Raw genomic sequence first — 25,095 nt, 5'->3', positions numbered from 1 at the left:
AGACATTTGGATGAGTCATTGATAGTCTTTTTTTGTACTAATGGCTTTAGTACATTTTACATTGATTCAGGAATTTGGATGTTAAAAATGAGAAATCTACGGTGGCATGATCGCTGGAAGGAGTCAGGTTTTTGGGAATGATTTTCCTACCATCTGTTGTCAGCAGGATCACCTGCATGTCATTTTCCTTCCACCAAATGTATGACTGCGCCGCCAAGTGCTGCCTTTGTATTTCCACTCCAGTGTGGGATTGCAGAAATGCTGTTTTAATTCTTATTTTTGTTGAATGGTTTTATGCTGATTAAATCAATAGAATCCCTCATTGACCTGGAAAATTGTTCTTATCATCTAGACATCTAGACTGGTTTCATTTAATTGGTTAGCATTTATCTTTGCAGAAGGAAAATAGCTGGTAAATAAAAATTAGATTGAACATAATTATTAATAGATGTCACCGCCCACCATTTGTTTGCTTTGGTCTAACCGTTGTTGGTTAATAAATTAATCAGACTGGAATTTGTGTGTAAACATACATCTGGGATAGCATTGAGCCTAAAGAGGCCTTGAAATACAATTTCAGTGCAGAACAAAAAATCTTGTACTTAAAGAAAAATCTTTCCACGTTCCTGAACACCTTTTTCTAAACAAAAAAATCTTGAATAAAATGTAAATGTAGCAAAGCTAAAATTATGCCAAAGTTCATTTTAATAACAAGGTGTCCTGCCACTTATAGTCACTGATTGCAAGTGCTTGCCAGTAGAGCCAGGAATGAGTGGCAAATTTAGATTCCTTCCTCCAGGAATTCGATTCATGTTGGAAAGTGATGAAGACGTTTTCATAGCTGCTGGTACATTCGGTTGCATGTTTGTGTTTTTTAATGATTTTTTTTTTTCTGCATTAACCCATCAAAACCTGTCTATGGTTTTTGCTTAGGGCTGTAATGGAATTGAGAAATGATGGCTAATTAGAGTAACTTTGCTTAGTCAGCGGTCTGGCAGTAGAAAGGGATTCGGTTCCTCCAGTGCTGACCAGCCTTGCAGTCACTGCAGAGCCATCTCCCAGTGGACGGAGCCTCCGCCAGCCTAGCACAAAGAGAAGCCAGAGCAGCTGGGAGTGGCTCCAGGAGCACCAAGACTTGAAGACACTGATGTATTTATTTTTATTTATTTGCTTGTTCCCTGCTAGCAACTCACTGATTGTGCTTTATCACAATCATATGCTTTTATGAATGATTTAGATCACCCATTGGTCCCTCTGTCCCTTTTTCTTGATTTATCTATTTAGTAGTAAGAATACAAGGGGATTTGTCCTTTAAGTCTATCTTTTATGGAATGGGATGGAAGAACTGAGTTTTTCTTGGTAGTTTGAGGTGGAATTCTTTGTGTATGCATCTCCACAGGCAAATAATCAATGGAAGTAATTTCAATCAAACCTCGCTCTTGGTCATTTAGTTAACAAGAAAACAGACAAACCTAAAAGCAAATGCAACAACCTATGCAATCTTGAAGATACCGAAGAAAATGAATAGGAATCCATCCTTTCCTAGGGGTAATTACTTCTGCAGCTGTTTAAACGTGGGTTTCTGCACACCGGGGCTCCAGATGTCCACTGTAGCAGATGGAGATCTTGAGCAAATGTCTGAAAATGGCCATTAATTAATGATGTTGCAAAATACTTTTGTCACTTATGAATGTTACATGGATGTGAGGCTTTAGTAAGCAATATGTATGCTCTTAATTTAAAAGACAGCCTGGATTGTATCTTTTGGGGAAGTGGAGTACTCCTATGATAACCGCAACTGTAGACAAAAATCCTGGTTTCTCTCTCTAGTCCTCTTTAAGAAGTGTTTTTTAAATGCAAAATGGATGGAAAAGGGTTTCTAAACATCTAGATGTTTCCAATAGGAGAACTTTGTAGAACTGAAATAATTTGAAACAATACATGCTAAATTCCTTTACCTCAAAATTTGGTGCTTGGTAAATGATAGTTGTTTAATAGATACTTATTGAATTAGTTAACTATTGGAGCTTACAAAATGATCAAGTTTAAACCTACAAGCAGACTCTTGCCTCCTATTTAGCATTTTCTTTGGTAATCTTATATTTTAACGGGAATATAAATCCTATTTTTTTATTTAGCTTTTTTCTTTTGTTCATCTTCAACAAATATAAAAGGCATTTTCAATGCAAATAAGAATATAAGCAGGAACAAATTTTAAGAGTAATGTGTGGGTTTTGTAAGGATTTACTCTTCAATTGTATTGGTTCTTCTGGTGCTGGTGTTTTTCCTAATGTTAAATACAGCATTAATCATTGAAATATACAAGACATGTTACATCTTCCCTTTTCAGATCCTTAGGGAATAGTTACTAGATTTGTGTGTATGTGTGTGTGTGTGTGTGTGCGCGCGTGCGTGTGTGTGTGTGTGTCTGTGTGTCTGTTTAATTTTTTTCTACCAAGAAAGATCTCTTTTGTCTTACTACTGTGGAAGGGAAGTAATAGAATTTGTCCTCTTTTATATTTAAAATCTACAAGGATGAAAATGTATTACTTAGCATGTAAATATAAAAAGCAAACAAAAAGCAGTATGTAAAAAGTTCATGAATTAATTTTGTATTAACCTTCTTAGAGTCTATAATGTATTTATGTGGATAGATTTACAATGAAAGGGAATTCAGATGTCGTGGTTTTTTTTTTTTTTTTTTTTTTTTTTTTTTTGGTGGTGTTGAGACTGAGTTTGCTCTGTCACCCAGGCTCAAGTAAAGTGGCATGATCTCGGCTCACTGCAACCTCCATCTCCCGGGTTCAAGCGATTATCCTGCCTCAGCCTCCGGAGTAGCTGGGACAATTAATTAATTAATTTTTAAGATGAAGTCTCCCTCTGTCACCCAGGCTGGAGTGCAGTGGTGCGATCTCGGCTCACTGCAGCCTCACCCACCCGGGTTCAAGCGATTCTCCTGCCTCAGCCTCTTGAGTAGCCAGGATTACAGGTGTGCTCCACCACACTCAGCTAATTTTTTTTATTTTTAGTAGAGACGGGGTTTCACCATGTTGGTCAGGCTGATCTTGAACTCCTGACATCATGATCTGCCCATCTGGGTCTCCCAAAGTGCTGGGATTACAGGTATGAGTCACCGTGCCTGGCTGTGTCATGTATTTTTATCAAAAAAGAATCAAAGCATCGTAAATCTAGTTGGCATCCAGTGTCTGGGAAGTTCTGTTCTTTGAACACAGTTGTATTGGAGATCACCTTCCCTCTGCAATGATGTTATTGGTGTAGCAATTAATAAAAGGCAGTGTCTAGTTCTTAACTTAGCCTAGAACAATGGCTTTTAAAGTGTTCTTCATTAAAACTTACTTCATTTGTATTTTCTAAAATTCCTAGAATAAATTGTTCAATAAGCAGTTATAGTGGATTGAAATTGAGAACACACCTCGAGTGTCATGACTGCCTACACTGCTCAGGCGGCCTGGAGTGCTCACACCCAGAACCTGATTCAGACTTTGAAAGACATTCACCGTTGTTTTAGTGCTTTACAAGATTGTCTTCCCTGGTCTCATCAAAGCGTTATCTTTTTTAACGACAGTAGGGATAGAGAAGGAATTTCTCTGGTATGGTTTCTAATCCTAACCAGGTCTGTGATGCCAGGCAAGTAGCATTCTTTCAGGACTTGGTTCTCATCAGTGTTACGGAAGGAACTGTTTTAGATGATCTTGAAGAACAGCTCTTCAGGTTTTAAATTTGTGTGTGTGTGTGTGTGATTAAGAGTGGTGAGCTTATTTATAGACAACTGTCCTTGATCTAGGAAAAAATGTACAGCAGTTTTTAATATATATATGCAGGAAGAAACAAGAAATATATGATAAAGGATAAATGAAGGAAAAATCTGATCACAGAGGAGGCATTCTATTTAAACATTTTAAAAATTTATTTTCTCTCTCTCTCTCTTTTTTTTTTTTTTTTTTTTGAGACAGAGTCTCACTCTGTTACCCAGGCTGGAGTGCACTGGTGTGATCTCAGCTCACTGCAACCTCTGCCTCCTAGGTTCAAGCGAGTCTCCTGCTTCAGCCTCCTGGAGTAGCTGGAATACAAATGTGTGCCACTACGCTCGGCTAATTTTTGTATTTTTAGTAGAGACGGGGTTTCGCCATGTTGACCAGGCTGGTCTCAAACTGTTGACCTCAGGTCATCTGCCCGCCTTGACCTGACAAAGTTCTGGGATTACAGGTGTAAGCTACCTGACCCAACCTCTCTTTCTTTTAAAATAAACATTTAACATCATTCATTGAGACAATTGTCTCCATCCTGTTTCTATTATTTAAATATCTCAATGAGTGGCGGCATGCACCTGTAGTCCTAGGTACTGTGGGGAGGCTGAAGTGGGAGGATTGCGTGAGCCTAGTGGGTAGAGGCTGGAGTGAGCTAATGATCGCATCGGGCCACTGCACTCCATCCTGGATGATGGAGTGAGGCCGGTCTCTTTAAAACAGTAAATAAATAAGCAAGTGAAAGCAAACTTGAAACATTTTTAAATTAAAAAAAAAAAATTTAAGCATAAAAGTTGTATATTGTCATTGTGCAAATGCCACCACATAAGAAAAAAATTTCCTTTATTCCCTCTTGTTATTTGTCTTCTGAGATTTTTCTTATATGCACACACAAACATATCCTCTCTGGTGTTTTTTTTTTTTGTTTTTTTTTGTTTTTTTTTAAATGCATATATATAATACTATTGTGCGACTTGCTCTTTTCACTCAGCAGGAAATCGTAAGCACCTTTCGGTTCAGTATCCACAGATCTGGCTCACTTCTTAATGGCTACCTGTTTGGTGACATGCATATACTCTGATTTATTTAACCAGTCTCTTTACTGATTGACATTTAAGTTGATTCTGATGGTTTCCTATTACAAGTAATGCTGAAATGAACATCTTTTCATATATAATACAAATATAACTTTCATATGTAAAATGAAACTTATGTATAATATACATATTCATTTATGCTCATATAAATATTTCTATAGGCCTAATTCCTGGCTGAAAGGGGATACCCCACCATTCTACCCTTTTCTATATGATAAATTTGACACATTTACTTGTTAATCAAAGAATGACTTAAGTATCAAAATATGCTTAATGCATTCAGCTTTCAATAGCTCACAGCACACACTGTATATAAAAATATGGAATGCTTTACAAATTCGGGTCTCATCTTTGCATAGAGGCCATGCTAATCTCTGTATCGTTTCCATTTTAGTGTCTGCCAAACCAAACGAGGGTTCTTTTCTTTCTTTCTTTCTTTTTTTTTTGAGAAAGGATCTTTCTCTTGTCGCTCAGGCTAGAGGGACACAATCATACCTCACTGTAACCTCTAAGTCCTGGGCTCAATCAGCCTCCCACTTCAGCACCCCGAGTAGCTGGGACTACAGTTGTGGGCTACCATGCCCAGATCTTTTCGAAAAAATTGTAATATTAGATCCTTTACAGGCTACTCACAAGGCCCTATTTTGGCAATCATATTTCACAAACCTTTGACTTTTGACTGAGTTGCACTTAGCTTGAAAGGCTCCCATTTTGCTTTCACTTAGAGAATTGCCATTCCTTTTGTGTGATTCTAAAGATAAATGACCGTTATCAAGGCCATGTTTTCAATTTGCCAGGGAACACATTGGCAGCTTCTTTCCATTCTGCAGGAAGTGGCTTTGTTTCTGTGCTTTCCTCCCGTTATTTCCTTAGGGTAAACATCTAGGCTTCATGCAGAGTGGAAAGGGCATGTGCGTGGTGGTCAGGATGTGGGTTTGAATCCCCAGCTCAGCCACTTACATTAGATAAGTGACTTTTAACTTGTGAGCCTCCCTCTGCAAACTGGATAGAAGGTTGCTAAAGAACATGTGTTTACAAGTTGTGCTCATCTTGATGCTACCGAGAACAAATGAGTGTTGAGATTTGGCCACGTCAGCGATATTGGTAGTGTTACTTTGACAGGTGAAGGATGATGTTTTAAATTTGCTTTGACTTTTGCATTTCTGTAATTAAGAGGAAGAGATAACCATAATTCTGTAAGTCTATGTGGTTTTTTGTGTTTTTTTTGTTTTTTTTTTTTTTTGAGACGGAGTTTCACTCTTGTTACCCAGGCTGGAGTGCAATGGCGCGATCTCGGCTCACCACAACCTCCACCTCCTGGGTTCAGGCAATTCTCCTGTCTCAGCCTCCTGAGTAGCTGGGATTACAGGCCCGCGCCACCATGCCCAGCTAATTTTTTTTGGTATTTTTCGTAGAGACGGGGTTTCACGATGTTGACCAGGATGGTCTCGATCTCTTGACCTTGTGATCCACCCGCCTCGGCCTCCCAAAGTGCTGGGATTACAGGCTTGAGCCACTGTGCCCGGCCGTCTATGTGTTGATTTGCTCATTTAATTTCAGGTTATGAGCAGATTTATTGCCCACTTTATCTTTGGGGTCTTCTTATATGCTTCAAATCTCATGGTTGATATTTTGACATTTGCAAGAAGTTCTCCTGCATGTAGGGAATAGCTTTCTAGGTAAAGCCCCCAAATCCTAACTCAACCCACTGTATCTTGATGATGCTATATAGAATTTTAAGACTTGGAACTGGGGCATTCTATGTGAGGTTAGGACCCAATCTCCTGTGGGTTCATTCTTTCCTCCACACACATTTGTTTTATTGTTTATTGAGACAAGGTCTTGCTCTGGTCGCCCAGGCTGGAGTGCAGTGGTGCTCACTGCAGCCTCCACTTCCGGGGCTCAGGTGATCTTCCCGCCTCAGCCTTCTGAGTAGCTAGGAATACAGGCCTACACCGTACCCTCCCTTCCCCAACACCCAGCTAATTTTAAATTTTGTTGTAGGGGTGAGGTGTCCCTGTGTTGCCCAAGCTGATCAAACACCTGGCCTCCGGAGATCCTCCCACCCTGGCCTCCCAAAGCAAGTGCAGTCTGGCACGATCTCCCATGCCAGAATGTGTGATGCCGGAGTGGTCTGTACTCTCCTCTTGTTCCCGCTCTCAGCTGCCCATACATCTTTTTTTTTTTTTTTTCTCTGAGATGGAGTCTTGCTCTGTTGCCCAGGCTGCAGTGCATTGGCATGCTTTTGGCACACTGCAACCTCCGCCTCCTGGGTTTAAGTGGTTCTCCTGCCTCAGCCTCCTGAGTAGCTGGGACTACAGGCACGTGCCACCACACCTGCCTAATTTTCGTGTTTTTCACTGAGACGAGGTTTTGCCATGTTGGCCAACCTGGTCTCAATCTCTTGACCTCAGGTAACTCAATCACCTTGGCCTCCCAAAGTACTGGGATTACGGGCATGACATAACCACGCCGCAAATCCAGGAGTCATTCTTTTTCCATTGGCAAGTCCCGTTGGCCTCATCTCCAGAGACATTTCACATTGACTCATCCTATCCACAGGGCCTTCCCTGGCTTCATCTCTCCCTGCACGGACACAGCAGCTGCCCTCCCGCCTCCAGCTCAGTCTCCTTCAGCTCCTTCTCTTTTGCAGGCAGATTGGTGGTTTGGGGGTTTTTAGGGTCTGTCTGTGCTTAATTTATATCTGGTAAAGCGAGAAAGTCTTAAGTGTACATGCAAGTAATCCTCTCCCAGGTTAGGCTGGAGAACATCGCCAGCACCCCAGAAGCCTCTCTTGCATATCCTTCTGGCTATTGCTCCCCAAGAGGTAATCACATTCTGACTTTTGTCTGCACAGATCAGTGTTCTACATTGTTCGCCATGTATGCAGTGATCTTCTAAACCTGCACATTGAGTCATGCCGTTACCAGCCCTCCTGGCATCATTTCCGCATTGCACTCTTTGCCATTGCCTGACATGAGATCAATAAGAACACATGGCTGGGTGCGGTGGCACATACCTGTAATCCCGGCATTTTGGAAGGCTGAGGTCGGAGGATCGCTTGAGCCCAGGAGTTTGAGACCAGCCTAGGCAACATGGTGAAACTCCACCTCTACAAAAAATACAAAAACATTAGCCGGTGTGGCGGTGTGTGCCTGGAGTCCCTGTAACTTGTGGCTCTGAGGCGGGAGGATTGCTTGAGCCTGAGAGGTCAAAACTGCAGTGAACCATAACTGAGCTACTGCAGTCCAGCCTGGGCAATAAGAGCAAGACCCTGTCTCACAGAAACCCCAAAGCAAAACAAAAAATACATAGCAGTGTCTTCTTTCTCTCTTCCCTGCCCTTGGTACTTTTTGCCTGTACAGATCCAGCTCGAAACTCAGCTTTTTATTATACACTTTCTCTTTTTTTTTGAGAGTCTTGGCGCTGTCACCCGGCTGGAGTGCAATGGCTCACTGCAACCTCTGCCTCCCGAGTTCAAGCAATTCTCCTGCTTCAGTCTCTTGAGTAGCTGGGATTACAGGTGCCCGCCACCACACCTGGCTAAATTTTTGTATTTTTAGTAGAGATAGGGTTTCATCATGTTGGACAGGCTGGTCTCGAACTCCTGACCTCATGATCTGCCCACCTAGGCCTCTCAAAGTGCTGGGACTACAGGCAAGAGCCACTGTGCCTGGCCCACTTTATCTTATCAACAGAACCGACAGGGACCCCTCCCTGTTATTACTGTGTGTCTTAGTATTTGCTGTCTTCTGTGTGTGGCACTTACTTTTGACTTGATGCATCCAGATGACATAGGAACCCATCACAGGGATTAATCAAGTGTCGAATAATGCTTGGGGACCCCACATGGAACTGAAGCTTTTGCAAAACGATGAACATTCAGAGGCTTTGGAGAGTGAACTTGGCCTGAATACACTCCCCACTCTGTTGCTTCATAAATCATGTTCTTCACATTAACTGTTCCTAAGATAAAGTGCCTGAATCTTTCGGTCTAGACCCCACGTGCTCATACTACATCTTACATTTCATCTTCTTTGTTAACCTCCAAGTTCACTCTCATATATTGTCCCCTCAGTCCCCAGAAACAATAACTAGAAGCAGTTTTAGAAGACATAGTCTAACCTAATTGATAGAAAAACTTTTCACTCTCAAAACTATTTTTCCCGTTGTCATAAGAATGGATACCAAATCATGTTTTTCTGTCTTGGCAGTGATTCACATTATTGAGTTTGCCGTTGGACTATTTTTTTTTCCTTGCCAGGAGGTACACATCAAAGAACTGCATTTCACTCTGTGTGTGTGTGTATGTGTGTGTGTGTGTGTGTGTGTACGTGCACGTGTGTTTGTGTGTGCACGCGCGTGTGTGTCTTCAAACTACTGACTACTAAGAGCTTATAATTATCAATGGTGAGTTTATGGAAAAGATGAAAAGATGATTTTTTTTTTTAAGAAGAATAACCAGAAAATTTGAGACAGATGAGTATTATAGCAAAGTTCTTTTTTGCAATAACTTCTCTGGTTGTAATATCTTGGGTTAGAAAAAAAAAATAATTTCATGCAAAAAAGGGGAGAGGATTATGTAAACAAAAAATGTTTAAATTAGGCCGGGCGCGGTGGCTCAAGCCTGTAATCCCAGCACTTTGGGAGGCCGAGGCAGGTGGATCACGAGGTCAAGAGATCGAGACCATCCTGGTCAACATGGTGAAACCCCGTCTCTACTAAAAATACAAAAAATTAGCTGGGCATGGTGGTGTGTGCCTGTAATCCCAGCTACTCAGGAGGCTGAGGCAGGAGAATTGCCTGAACCCAGGAGGCGGAGGTGGCAGAGAGCCGAGATTGTGCCATTGCACTCCAGCCTGGGTAACAAGAGCGAAACTCTGTCTCAAAAAAAAAAAAAATGTTTAAAGTATTACAGTCTATCATTTGGGTGAGTTCTGGAGGGGAAAGGAATTCATTTGTACAGTTTGTCTGATGAAGAAATAAATATATTTTCCAGTTTCTAAGATAATCTGTGCATGCTGTGAATTTAAAGCACATCATTTCCTGTAAGTCAGTATTTGGTTCAAAAAGTGCAAAGGCTTTATGCTCATCTACATCTATCACATGATTATCTTCTGGAGGTGATTTTTTTTTTGGTGGTGGGGACAGAGTTTTGCTCTTGTTGCCCAGGCTGGAGTGCAGTGGAATGATCTCGGCTCATTGCAACCTCTGCCTCCCGAGTTCAAGCCATTCTCCTGCCTCAGCCTCCTGAGTAGCAAGGATTACAGGTGTGTGCCATCACCCCCGGCTGGTTTTTTATATTTTTAGTAGAGATAGTGTTTCACCATATTAGCCAGGATGGTCTCAATCTCCTGACCTTGTGATCCACTTGCCTCGGCCTCCCAATATAATAATAATTATTATTATTTTTGAGACAGAGTTTCACTCTTGTCGACTAGGCTGGAGTGCAATGGCACAATCTCAGCTCGCTGCAATCTCTGCCTCCTGAGTTCAAGCGATTCTCCTGCTTCAGCCTCCCAAGTAGCTGGGATTACAGGGGTGCCACCACATCTGGCTAATTTTTTTTTTAGTGTTTTTCGTAGTATTTTTATTATGTTTTGTATTTTTGTATATTTAGTTTCTCCATGCTGGCCAGGCTGGTCTCAAACTCCTGACCTCAGGTGATCTACCTGCTTCGGCCTCCCAAAGTTCTGGGAGTACAGGCATGAGCCACTGCACCTGGCCCTGGAGGTGATAATTTTCTTGAAAGATTAAGGCAACAGCAATTTTGAGAGTGAGTCACTGATGGGACACTTGTTTAGGGAAAGCCCTTTTTCCTGCAGAAACAAACTTGCTTTAGTAATAGCATCAGGCTGAACGTGCTTTGTTTGCATTTCAAATAAAGCAGGTAGGAAGGCTGGCACCTGTCTGCCCCATCTCTGTGCTCTTACTATACAAATATGCTCTACCTTGCTTGCTGTCAAGGTTCAAGATCCATAACAGCAGGGAGGGGGCATTTCCCAGAAGCCCACACAGCTCCATGAGGAGGTGCCACTCCTCCTGAATGGGGCGTCGGCTTGCATTCTTAGGAAACAAAACAAAACAAAGAAACTCTCCCTTTCTAGTCACTCAGATGTGAGTATTGGAGACTGTTTCACTAGCTGTTACAGTCTAGACTTGTTGAAATCATTTAGTTTGCTTATGGATCTTGAACCAAGTGGTTAAGGAATGAATCCGTTCCACTGAGGTGTCCATTGTTGTTTATTTAAGCACACGTGGACTCAACAAGCCACTTTGTACTCTGTCTCCAGGTGTCAAAGCGGAGTGACTGGCCCCTGATGACTGAGTCCTGAATGTGATCTGAGTCAGAGAAGGTCAGCGCTCAAGAGAGTTCAGGTCTTTTACAGAAGAAAACAATCAGTGGAGAGCCAAAGCTACTGCTGTTGACTTGACCAAGGTCCCACAGTCGTTGGGGTGGCAGTGATGGGAGTAAATATATTTTCTTTTTTTTTTCTTTTGATTTCATTTTATTTTTTTGAGATGGGGTCTTGCTCTGTCACCCAGGCTGGAGTACAGTGGCACAGCCAAGGCTCACTGCAGCCTCCGTATCCTTGGGCTCAGGTGATCCTCCCATTTCAGCCTCCTGAGTAGCTGGGACTACAGACATGAGTCAGCACACCCAGCTAATTTTTGCATTTTTTGTAGAAATGAGATTTTGCCATGTTGCTCAGGCGGGTCTCTAACTCCTGGACTGAAGCTATCTGCCCATCTTGGCCTTGGAAAGTGCTAGGATTACAGGTGTGAGCCACCTGTAATAAGGAACACTTACACTGTTGGTGGGAGTGTAAATTAGTTTAACCAGTGTGCAAGACAGCGTGGCAATTCCTCAAGGATCTAGAACCAGAAATACCATTTGACCCAGCAATCCCATTACTTGGTATATACCCAAAGGATTATAAAGGATTATAAATCATTGATAAAGACACATGCCCACATATATTTATTGCAGCACTACTCACGATAGCAAAGACTTGGAACCAACCCAAATGCCCATCAGTGATAGACTGGACAAAGAAAATGTGGCACATATACACCATGGAATACTATGCAGCCATGTTTATGTCCTTTGCAGGGACATGGATAAAGCTGGAAACCATCATTCTCAGCAAACTAACACGGGAACAGAAAACCAAACACCACATGTTCTTACTCAGAAGTGGGAGTTGAAAAATGAGAACACATGGACACAGGGGAACATCACACACTGGGACCTGTTGTGGGTAGAGGGCTAGGGGAGGGATAGCATTAGAAGTACCTAATGTAGATGACAGGTTGATGGGTGCAGCAAACCACCATGGCGCATACCTATGTAACAAACCTGCACGTTCTACACATGTATCCCAGAGCTTAAAATATATTAAAAACAAAAAGAAGAAGAAGAATTATGGCTGGGCACAGTGGCTCACGCCTATAATCGCAGTGCTTTGGAAAGCCAAGGTGGGTGGATCACTTGGGATCAGGAGTTCAAGACCATCTTGGACAGCATAGTGAAACCCCGACTCTATGAAAAATACAAAAAAAATTAGCCAGGCATGGTGGTGGGGGCCTGTAATTCCAGCTTCTCGGGAGGCTGAAGCAAGAGAATAGCCTGAACCCTGGAAGAGGAGGCTGCAGTGAGCCGAGATAGCACCACTGCACTCCAGCCTGGGTGACAGAGCAAGACATTGGCGGAGAAAAAAAAAAAAAAAATAGAAAAAAAAGTTATAAGCACATTTTTTTCTGTGTGTGGGTTGTTATAAGCACATTGTTTAAACCGACTTTCCAAACAACAGGTGCTAAAATAAAGTTGATAGAATTATAGTGAAGGATTACAGAGAGTCCCTGAAGTATTTAATTCATATTTTGTGGGATTTGGGTACATCTGAATTGCCTCTCACTCTTCCCACTTCCACCCTACCCCCGTTCAGAACTCAAAACTCATGCTTTTGGAGGACAGAATGAATTTCTCCCAGATTAATGTCTTCTGCCTCCTAAATCAGGACAACATTTTTCAAGTGTGCTTATGTGGGGAACAAGGCCTGGTCTGTGTCCCACTGTATTACTGACGAAGCTAAAAATTAAGGGATTAATGGCATTGCTAGATGCTCTCTATAATAGCTGGCAGCTCTAAAGGCAATTTTGACAGCTATAACTTATGATTTATAAATTAGGTTAATGGACTCCTGTTATAATGGCAAATGCGTTTGTATAAGATCATTTATTCAAGCCATAATCAGTACATACTGCAAGGGCTTTCTCCTCAGACTTGTGTTTTTTTTCTGGAGGATTTTTGTTTTTAGCAGACATTGTAGGACAAAGGTTTTTCTTTTCTTAATTTGTAACAAATCCCAAATCACCAGAATTGTTGAAAACATGCTGTGAGAGACGAACGTCACTCGCTTTCTCCAATAGAACCAGCAGCAGCTAGCCCTTAGTACAGACAGGGAGATGCAAGCTGATACTCTCCACCCCCCATGTTGAGAGAGATGGTTATGCTGCTCCAGGTCCTCTGCAAATTCACCATCCTTGGCTAGACCGTGAATGTATTTTTAATTAGGCACTGATTTTTAGAGCATTTGGTTATGTAGCAGTGAATATTCTGGGCAGCCTGTGTGTTTCAGAGGCAGAAGTATGAGAAAATAGATTCCGTAGCAAACCAATCAAACAAAAAAGCCAAAAGCCAAAAACCCAGCTTGTGGTTGATGTGGTTTCCATAGCGTCTTGCCTCTTGTACATTTTCACCTCTTAAGAAACTCTCCCTTTTTTTTTCCTCAGTAGAGGAAGGTCTCGATAAGAAGGTTGCAAGATGTGCAATGTAACTGTTTTATTGAGTCATTTTGTGAATCCAGGAAAATAAGAAAGAGAAGAAATGTGTGCTATTACATGTCTTTCTTAGAATGTCTTGGTCAATACAATCTGGACTGGCCTGTAAGAGAAAGGAAGCACAGGGCTTTTGAATAGAGACACTGTCGCCAGGTTAGCTTTGTAAAGGGAGGATGGTGGGCTTTCCCAGATGCCACTTTCCCTTGCTAGGTTTTAGCTTGACTCTTAGCTTGGCTCTTAGCTCATTCAAAGCAAAGGCCGAGAGATGCTTACCTTGCATATCCTTCAGTTGTGGAACTTGGATTGTAATTCTTTGCTCCGTGAGTAACACGATGACTAGCATGGTTATGGCGTTAGTTTTGCTTTTGTTTTGCTTTAATTCACTTTCATTTGTTCGGAAGGTAAAGCATTGGGTGGGAAGAGACAGGTCTGCACAAGACCAGTTGGGAGCTTCCTGTTGAGACTGGAGAATCATGTGGACTAACACAAATCTGTTCTTAGAATAGTCATCATTTCTTTATGGGACACATTATTCTGGCACCTATTGATGCCTATAGGGACTAGTATTGTCAAATTCCTTCTCCACTGAATTTAGGTGGCCTGATCAGGGCCATCTTGGAGGATAGGAAAACCAGACAGTGTCTGGAAAGGCCAACATGTTCACTGCACGCCATACAGGGAGAGTGGTTGGAGGGTCCCACAGTGGCATCAGTTGGACACCATGGTGAGCCTAGTCCCAGGTGACTGGGCCAGACAGAATGGAACAGAAGCACTCACTGTCATCTCATTCTCCTAGCACATCCCTCATCCAGCTACAATCGATCTCCACTTAGACATCCAAGCCATTGGGTGTTCCCCCAAAAAATCTCAAGCCAAGCAAACTGACCCCTGGCTGTGAGGCCCTGAAGTTCAGTTAGGATTCCTTGAAGACTTTCTCTCTCACATGCCAGCTTCCTCTCCCATCCCCGTCATTGATGATTCTCAGCCTTCACCAGATTTTTTATTTTATTTATTTATTTATTTTTTTGATACGGAGTTTTGCTCTTGTGGTCTAGGCTGGAGTGCAATGGCACGATCTCAGGTCACTGCAACTTCTGCCTCCCAGGTTTAAACAATTCTCCTTCCTCGGCCTCCTGAGTAGCTGGGATTACCAGGCATGAGTCACCACACCCAGCTAATTTTGTGTTTTTAGTAGAGATGGGGTTTCTCCATGTTCAGTCTGATCTCGAACTCCCGACTTCAGGTGATCCGCCCGCCTCAGCCTCCCCAAGTGCTGGGATTACAGGTGTGAGCCACCGCACCCAGCCCAGATTCTTGTTTTGCCTCTCACTCTCCGCCCCCCATCAAATCCCCTCCTCTTCCTTGGAATTTAGTCCTTCTAGGTTCCCCCTGTAACCTTACCTGCATAAAAACGACCCCTCTCTCACATACACGGAGCTGCTTTCTGATTTGCTTTCCTTTTGAGAGCTCATCTCCAGTTGCTGCAGGTCACCTAATCCAGTGTCCCCTTCACCACCTGTCAGCTCCCCTTGGTCAGTATCATGCCTCTGAGACAGTAGCTGCCCATTGGAATCACCTGGGGGAGCCTTAGCAATTACTAACATGGGGCCAGACGTGGTGGCTCAAGCCTGTAATCCTAGCACTTTGGGAGGTCGAGGTGGGTGGATCATGAGGTCAGGAAATCAAGACTCGCCTGACCAACATGGTGAAACCCCATCTCTACTAAAAACACAAAAATTAGCTGGGCGTGGTGGCACACACCTGTTATCCAAGCTATTCAGGAGGCTGAGGCAGGAGAATTGTTTGAAGCTGGGAGGCGGAGGTTGCAATGAGCCGAGATTGTGCCACTGCACTCCAGCCTGGGCCACAGAGTGAGATTCCATCTCAAAAAAAAAAAAAAAGAAAAGAAAAGGAAAGAAAAAGAAAGCAAAAGAAAAAAGAAATTACTAATACGCCAGTTCCTTTCCCAGAGATTCTGACTTAATTGGGTTAGGATATAACCACAGCAACAGCAACAGCCCCACAAAAGTATTACCCCCTCATTCTATAGGTAAAGAAACTGAGGCTCAGAGGATGAGAAATTTGCCCACGTCTCACAGCTAATGAGTGGCTCAGCTGAGATTTCCTCCTGTGGGTGGGCTTGCAAATCATGCTCTTTCTGCTGACTGTCCTGGGCTATGCTGGATCCAGAGAAGCCTGGCAGCATCAGTACCAGCTAAGGAGGAGTCTTGCCGTTGCCTGCCCCTTAGGGATCAGTGGGCCTAGACGATGTTCTTGTTTTCCTCCGGGCAGACTGATAAACACTGGCCGTGCTCAAGCAGCAGCAGGGCTGGATTCGCGTCACTTACTTTGGTATGCAGCAGGCCGTTTGTACACTGTGGCGCACAGAGCTGAGCACACACGTCAGAGAAACCCATTTCAATTTATCATTTTAATTTTGCTATTAAACATCCACAGACCCTAAATGGATTCTCCACAGTGACATCTGCAAGCCCATTATCAGAGCTAAATGTTTAATGACTTTATTAAGTAACCGATGGATGCCACAGTGTATAGGAAACTTTGTTGAGTTTTCTTCACATATAAGGAGGCATTTCTCGAAGTCCCTCGGGATGGCTTAACATAGCACACCCCAGCCGGCTGACTTGCGGCCTTTTCGCCTTCCTTCCTTGTGCAGTGCCTTATATCTTAACGCTGCAGCCAGCAACGGTTCTGGCAGTGGAACCCTCTGCCCAGCAAGCTTCGGAAAGGAGCCGATGAGGCAGAGATATTTCCATTGGAAAGCAGTTTAGAATTCAGCCTCCATCTACTCATTCCCGTAGATGCTCTTTAGCAGACACAGGACAGTTGTTTGTGGTTTCGAAATTTGCTTATTTTTCGTTCTGTATTTTACATTTTTGGTGATTATGTTACAAGTTTTTGGAGTTGAACTTAATAGGATAACAACTGTTGATTCTCCACTAAATCACATTATCTTAGGGCATCTTTGCAAATCAAGTGCATTCTATTGAAAATGAGACAGGCAATGTTGCTGGTTCTTCTCTTTCAATCAAATGGATCATGGACTTAGAATTGAAGTTGCAGTGGGGTGGTGAATACATTCTAACTGGGTTTTTCCTTAAAAATCAGCCATCAGTCTAAGCAATGTGGTTCAAAGGCAGTATAGCCACTAAGTCTGCAGGCAGTGTGTGTGGTACAGAGGTCCTCAGTATCTTAGGGAAATTGGTACCAGGACCCTCCCATCCCTCCCTGTTGGTACCAAAATACAAGGATGCTCAAGCCCCACAGTTTGCCCTCAGGATCCATGGGTTCCCCATCCTCAGATTCACCCAACCGAGGATTGAAAAGACAGTATTTGCTGGATGGGGAACTGCAGATGTGGCGGGCTGACTGGATTTCACTTCAGCAGTGGTCTCAGCAGTCCTCCTCATTAAATGGTAATGTGGTGCCTGTTTTGGCAAAGTTTGGAGTAAACTTCTGTTTCCATCTCCCTGTGTTGCAGCTGTCAGCACAGTGAAGAACCCTCGAGGGATGCTGATGTGTGCTCCCTAGGACTGCTCAACACAAACCAAACAAGCATCCCTTCTCAGAATGGGAGAAGAGCTTTTTTTTTTTTTTTTTTTTTTTTTTTTGAGATTGAGTCTTGCTCTGTTGTTTAGGCTGGACTGCAGTGGCGCAATCTCAGCTCACTGCAAGCTCCACCTCCCATGTTCAAGCAATTCTCCTGCCTCAGCCTCTCGAGTACCTGGGATGACAGGCACCCACCACCACACCCGGCTAATTTTTTTAATTTTTAATAGAGATGGGGTTTCACTGTCTTGGCCAGGATGGTCTTGATCTCTGAACCTCATGTTCCACCTGCCTCAGTTTCCCAAAGTGCTGGGATTACAGGCCTGAACCATTGTGCCCGGCCAAGAAGAGCTTTTTGTGAGACCTTCTTGTGTCTTCCTCTTGCCCGTCTCTGCCTTTTCCCTCGTAAACAGGTGACAGTTGTGCAGAGTTTAGGCACTACCTGTTTTTCATATCTGACTGCCTTTGTGGTGAAGTTTCTGATACCCCCGTCTTAGGGACACACCTTTGATTAGAAGAAGTTATCTTAGCCTCTAAAATTTTTTGCACTTTAAAATCGAGACTTTACTTGGAATAACGCTGGTTTCCTCCTCTGTCAAAATTGTTTATCTCTTGGACTCAGAAACTATTTAGCCTTTCTGTGACACACAGTAGATTTCAAAACACTTGGTATTATCAGATTTCTAAGCAAGGATGTGATGTAATTATTTTACTACCAAATGAGGATTCCTTTGCGAGAAGCAGCCACTTAATGTGAGAGTTATTACTTGAATATGAAGTGGTGTGTAAGAATTAAGTGAGAGCTGAGATCTTGACTTCCACGTGTCCTATAGATAAAATCTAATATGAATTTTGCTGGTGCAGGGGCACAGAAAAAACTAGTCTTGAGAACTACCAGAACTGTCAGAAATGTGCTTTGAGGTGATTAACTTTCATTATTCTAACTCTTCACAATAACATATTGTTTATTTTGCAGTTGGAATCTATGGAGGTCCAACAAGTCAAGATGGTAATTAATTTGCCCAGGACAGCTGGTAGGTGCAGCAGCTCAGAGCAGCAGGTGGTGGGGAACTTGTCTTAGACATTCACGATGCATGTCACGATGCTAGAACATAAAGCTCTGGCTTCAGGGGTCTGTATTCTGTGCTGTGTAACTTGACATGATCTGGGACCCAAAATCAAATAACTAATCAAGAGAAGTCAGGTGCTTTTTTGTTAAACAAGGAACACCAGCATTCCTTTGAAGCTTAAGGAGAGCGTAAGGAATGTGGGATTGGGCTTGTTCCCTGTCCTTAACATAAGAATCCCTGGAATTGCTGGATTACATAGTCTCCTTCCCCGAGTAGACACCCTGTGCAACCCTGGCTCACTTGCCTGAGATCTGTGTTAGACAGATTGTATCGGGGATGCAGCAAATTTAAGTAGAGATGCATTTTCTTGGTTTAAGGTGCCTTAGGGGAAAGAAAGAATACAATTCTCCAGGTTCAGCCCTTGGAGTTCTTTTCTGGTTCTACGAGGCTGTGAGTAGTGGTTCTTAAACAGGAAAGTTATCACCACCACCCCAGGGGAGGTACACATTTCTTGGTGCAGGGGCAATGTGGGGGGCACCAGGGATGCCCCATGTCCTATAATTACTGTCCACAGTGTTCACACAGAGGAAGATACTAGTTGTGTGAGAGACTTGGTCTTGGATTCACAGGATTTTCTTCCAGTTGGATTTAATGAGCTGCTCTCTGTCCCAAGACCCAAATGCATGACAAGGTAGGCATCCCACAGAACGGAATTCTGGCAGGCCATTTTCATGCGGTGAATCGATATCATTGGTAGGTGGTGCTTTTTATGCCCCCATCTCCAGCAGAGATCTTATAAATTCCCTTTGCCTGAAATCAGCATGGTTGATCTCCCACCTAACCAGATTTAGAGTGCTTTGTTTTCTTTCACATACTTTCCCAGAGAACTCGGGAGTTTTAATACTTTTAAAAACAACTATAACTTTTTAAAGTCAGGGCATACTTGACTGAAGTGTTGTGTATTAAAACATACTGTATGTATCCATGGTATCTTTAGTTATGGGGAATGTCAGATGTGACTCAGAGGGTTCCATGAGCAACTCATCGTAGAAAATGGAGTGATTTCCTCCTTAAAGGTTCAGAATAGAGTCTTTACATTCTCAGTAAATCTGCTTAACTCTGTCTAGATCAGCGTTCCCAAGCTAACCTGGAGCACAGAGCACTTCTGAGATCATGGCTGGTATGTTGCTGTTGATACACCCAGAATACTCACACTCTCAGTTACCAGTTTGATAAATGCCAATCTTCGAGATTTTAGAGGCCTAATTTGTAGACAACATTCCTTATAAAATGAGTTCACTGTAGTGGCCAGTCCTTTGGGGTTTCCACAAAGCAATGTGAGATACATTATTTTCTAAGACATCCAACAATTTGAATATGAATGTTCAATGGAATCAATTTTGCGTGTTAAAAGCAAACTGGTGATTTTAGTGGATCTCTCTTAGCAATCATTCTTTCTCATGTTTGAAGGTGAGTTTGGGTTACTTCTCCTGAAATTGTGTTAACTCATTTTCATGAATTTTACTGAAAATGATAAGAAACAGAAAAAATCTGGGATTTGTAGACAGTGGTAAGAAACTCCCTGCCTGGCGTTTATACCCTTCACCAAGCACTCACGGACCCGCGAGCTGGCATGCTGTGCAGAAACCCTTCCGGCCACCTTCCTTCAATAGTAAGCCCTGCCATTTCAACACAAAATCAAATTAATATTGGCATTCTGAAAAATAGAATTTTTAGGCCGGGCATGGTGGCTCAAGCCTGTAATCCCAGCACTTTGGGAGGCCAAGGCGGGTGGATCATGAGGTCAAGAGATCGAGACCATCCTAGTCAACACGGTGAAGCCCCGTCTTTACTAAAAATACAAAAAAAAAAAAAAAAAAATAGCTGGGCATGGTGGTGCGTGCCTGTAATCCTAGCTACTCAGGAGGCTGAGGCAGGAGAATTGCCTGAACCCAGGAGGCGGAGGTTGCGGTGAGCCGGGATCACGCCATCGCACTCCAGCCTGGGTAACAAGAGCAAAACTCCATCTCAAAAAAAAAAAGAATGATGAAAAATAGAATTTTTGCACTAGGATTAAACTGTGTTAGTTAAACAAATGTGACAGCGTTAACAAAGCTGGTCTAAGCCAATCAGGTATTGAAAGTGGATAAATGTCTGGTGAATAGTTCTTACTTGGCAGTTGGTGGGATGATGTGGTGTAGGCTCTAAACCGCATCTCAGGAGTAAAGACCTGCAGGGTAAGTGCGGTAGGACACGTGGGGTTGACAGCTGGGCCCTGTTGTTTTCGACCTGTGGAGCCGGAGGGAAGGGGCCAGGGGACTCGGGGTGATGGTGGGGAGATGCTCACCCCCTTTTCCGAGTCCTTCAAATGCACTCAGTTGAGCTTAAAGTGATGTCACCAAGCAGGAAGGGGATTTTTTGGCTTGTTGGTTTTGTTTGGCTGAATATATGGGTAGAAAGAAATAAGATGAAATTTAAAACCAGCAGTGGCTTTATTTAAAGATCAGAGGCTTTGTGACATCTGTAGGTTAAGACCTGGGACCTGCTGCCACCCTCAAGAGGGGCTGCTGCTCTTCCCTGAGGAAAACTGGCAGCAGGAAGAGAGCTTTGGAGGTCAATTTCTCAGAGATAAGGGCTTCTTATTTTTAGAGATCACTATAGTCACTCCTGCCGCGGAATGCATCCTCAATTTCATGTGGTTGGAGAGAACTTTTGACTCAATGCTTTGATAATATCTCTGAAACCCGATAAGCAGATCATTTTCTCTCTTTTAAAAACCCTACTAGTTAAAAGGCCTCCTCCTGTTTTTCTTCTGCAGATTGCCTTAAATATTTTTTAAATTAATGGAATATAAACATATATTTCTGATTGCCTTAGCAATGCTAACTGTATATATTGAACTAATTAAAAATCACATTGGCCAGGTGCGGTGGCTCATGCCTATAATCCCAGCACATTGGGAGGCCAAGGTGGGCAGATGACCTGAGGTCAAGAGTTTGAGACCAGCCTGGCTAACATGGTGAAACCGTGTCTCTACTAAAACTACAAAAATTAACCTGGTGTGGTGGCACATGCCTGTAATCCCAGGTACTCAAGAGGCTGAGACAAGAGAATTACTTGAACCTGGGAGGCAGAGGTTGCAGTGAACTGAGATCACGCCACTGCACTCCAACCTGGGTGACAGAGTGAGACGCTCTTAAAAAAAAAAAAATTACATCATTACCAAGGGATGAAATATTTTACTATTTAAAGCATTAAAATTTTGATGGCTGAACACAGTGGCTCATGCTTGTAATCCCAGCACTTTGGGAGGCCAAGGTCGGCAGATCTCTTGAGGTCAGGAGTTTGAGACCAAGCTGGCCAACATGGTGAAACCCTGTCTTTGCTAAAAATACAAAAATTAGCCAGCTGTGGTGGTACATGCCTATAATCCCAGCTACTCAGGAGTCTAAGGCAGGAGAATCACTTGAACCCAAGAGGCGGAGGTTGCAGTGAGCCGAGATCATGCCCCTGCACTCCAGCCTGGGAGACAGAGTGAGACTTTGTCTCAAAATAAATAAAATAAAATAAAACAACAATCTTTTTTTTTGCCATTCTCTATAGAATTAACAGTAATATTTTATACTCTTAAGGAAAACCTTTTTAAAATGACTTTAACGCTGATGTTTTCATAAGGTTTATTTCCACATCTCAAAGAACTGAGATGCAGCATCTTCAGGCTGAACTTCTTGGAAAGTATGACTGTAGAGGAAGGAATAGAGAGACTAAAGAATTCAGCTGTGCCTGTGTCTCGAGGTACAGCCCCATATGAATGTGTGTCTTGGGATGTAGTGAGACGTGTCGTTTCTACCGAGATGTGTCTTACACGTGGTGTCTAAAGCCTGTAATCCCAGCACTTTGGGTGGCTAAGGCGGGTGGATCACGAGGTCAGGGGTTTGCGACCAGCCTGACAAACATGGTGAAACCCCGTCTCTACTTAAAAATACAAAAATTAGCCAGGCATGGTTGTTCGCACCTGTAATCCCAGCTACTTGGGAGGCTGAGGCAGGAGAATCACTTGAACCCAGGAGATGGAGGTTGCTGTGAGCTGAGAGTGTGCCATTGCACACCAGCCTGGGCAACAGAGCAAGACTTTGTCTCAAAAAAAAAAAGAAAGAAAGAATTCAATCCATTTTTCTACAAAAAATAGGGCTAGTGTTCATCTAAAGTTCTCATCAATCTGGATCACCAATGGAATCATCCATTTCTGCATTTAGCCTCCATCTTATTTTCAGCCTACTTCTAAAAATTTAAACATACATAGGAAAATACATTGTGTGCCTGGGTTTAAATAAAAGGGGGGATTTTTTCGGCAGTCTGGATTGCTGTTTGAAGTATTTAATTTTAGAGTGAGTACACCAATTGTAGCTATAGCTATTGACTTGTATGAAATAAACCAACAGTCTTTTTTTTTTTTTTTTTCACATGGGCTGGAGTGCAGTGGTGCAATCTCAGCTCACCGCAACCTTCACCTCCTGAGTTCAAGCGATTCTCCTTCCTCAGCCTCCCAAGGAGGGATTACAGGCGTGCACCACCAGGCTAATTTTTTGTGTGTGTTTTTGGTGCAGATGGTGTTTTGCCATATTGACCAGGCTGGTCTCGAACTCCTGACCTCAGGTGATCCACCTGCCTTAGCCTGCCAAAGTGCTGGGATTACAGGCGTGAGCCACCGCGCCCAGACAAATCATCAGTCTTAATGATAGCTGTTGAAGTTATGTTGATGGGTGGGCTCACTGATGCACGCCACACAGCTCTGAGTATGTGTGTGTGGTGGTGGTGGGGGGGGTGTCATTCACAGTCTCACTTCTATAGCAGGATCCCTTGCCCTTGAACCTGAGGATCTGAACCAACCAGGAACCACAGGGAAAAAAGGCTACTGTGTCTTCTTTTCTCTTCCTGTGACCAGGTCTGTGGTTTCAAGGCCGTGGCCATGTGACCGGTAGCCATGCTGGTGTCTCAAGGTACAGCCCCATATGAATGTGTGTCTTGGGATGTGGTGATGAGATGTGTCGCTTCTACCGAGCTGTGTCTAATTTTGTTGGATTCCCTTGTCATTTCACATCTAGGACTCAAGCCAAATGCTGCCTTCTTTGAAACTCCCCTTAACAGAAGCATGAGGTCCACGTATCAAAGGCGACCCTAGTGTGAGATAACGGCTAGAAAGTCCTGGGATAGCACATCGACCTTGATTTGATCAAATGGACCAAGTCTCATAAAATGGATGCCAAGTGCTTTCCCATTTAGAAAGAGAATTCTCCCAATGTGATTTCATTTGAATATCCCACAATCCAAAAACAGAGTATTAGTCTCAGTTTGTAACTGGGAAAATAAGCTCAGAGGTCAAGTTCCATAGCTGAGAGGAGCTTGGACTCCAGCCAAGACCTTGTATGTGCTGCGCTGTCTTCTGTTTCCCCCGTATCTCCTGTAGTGAAAAAAAAAGAAAAAGAAAAATCACAGGCGGCTCTCCTCCATTTAGACCTTTATATAAACCACCTTTACCCGCTTGTCCTGCCCAGACCTAGAAAATCAGAAAGATTAGAAGCCTTTGCTGTTTGCCAGGTGTTATTGTTGAGTGCAGAGCAGGAACACAGGTAATAACTCCTGGAGCTTTTATTTTTGAGAGGAACTCAGACATGGAACAAGTAATTCCCAAGACCACAATTATTGAGAACAAGTAGTATAACAAAAACAGCTAAAATTTATGTTAATAGTTGACTTATTAAGAACTTAATATGTGCCCGGTGATGTTTCATATATTCTTTGAGGTATCTAAAAAAGAATTATTGACCGGGCGAGGTGGCTCACGCCTGTAATCCCAATACTTTGGGAAGCCAAGGCGGGTGGATCACTTAAGGACAGGTGTTCGAGACCAGCCTGGCCAACATGGTGAAACCCTGTCTCTACTAAAAATACCAAAAAAGAAAAAGAAAAAATTAGTCGGGCGTGGTGGTGCTTTCCTATAATCCCAGCGACTCAGGAGGCTGAGGCAGGAGAATCACTTGAACCTGGGAGGCAGAGGTTGTAGTGAACTGAGATGGAACCACTTTTCATAGAAAAAAAAAAATGAATTTTTTTTTTTTTTCTTTTTAAAAGTCAGTCAAGTTTAGCAGTGTGGGGTTGTATACTAACCTTAGTAACACTGATGTTAATTTCTGATAACCCGCTACCATCGGATCAGCCTAAAAATGGATTCGTAACTCCATTTTACAGAGAATGGGGAAGATACGAGGGCCTAGAAACGTACTCAAGGTGGTGAAAGTAACTTCCTTGCAGTGGAAGCAAATGTATATGTAACACATTTGTGAAATGGGTACGCAATGCACAGAATACCTGTGTTCTCTGTCAGGAGCCTCTGGTGGCCTGCTGTAGAACTGTCACCTGCTAGGCTCTGTCCTGGTCAATGTTTTTGATGAACGGCTTAGTTTAGGACATTAATATGCTAATTACATTTGGAGGTGATATAAAGAGAAGAGTGAAAGCTCCAACAGTGTGGCCTGTTGGCCGGGCGCGGTGGCTCACACCTATAATCCCAGCACTTTGGGAGGCCGAAATGGGCGGATCATGAGATCAGGATTTGAGGCCACCCTGGCCAACATGGTGAAACCCTGTCTCTACTAAAAATACGAAAATTAGCCGGGTGTGGTGGCAGGCACCTATAATCCCAGCTACTCAGGAGGCTGAGGCAGGAGACTTGCTGGTACCGGGGAA

The 25,095-nt window shown here is 43.0% G+C and overlaps 1 protein-coding gene and 1 pseudogene across 1 annotated transcript in view; one reads left to right on the top strand and one right to left on the bottom strand.

Annotated features, from left to right (window-relative positions):
• AKAP12 (A-kinase anchoring protein 12) overlaps positions 1-25,095 on the top strand; it is a 115,869-nt gene that overhangs the window by 32,848 nt on the left and 57,926 nt on the right. The gene's annotated exons all lie outside the window — the stretch shown is intronic.
• On the bottom strand, positions 5,179-5,275 carry LOC120363438 (U6 spliceosomal RNA; annotated as a pseudogene).

Source organism: Saimiri boliviensis, chromosome 4 (assembly GCF_048565385.1).
Source record: "Saimiri boliviensis isolate mSaiBol1 chromosome 4, mSaiBol1.pri, whole genome shotgun sequence".
Taxonomy (NCBI): Eukaryota; Metazoa; Chordata; class Mammalia; order Primates; family Cebidae; genus Saimiri; species Saimiri boliviensis.
The sequence above is the reverse complement of the archived record's forward strand: the minus strand, read 5'-3'. Positions and strand labels throughout refer to the sequence as shown.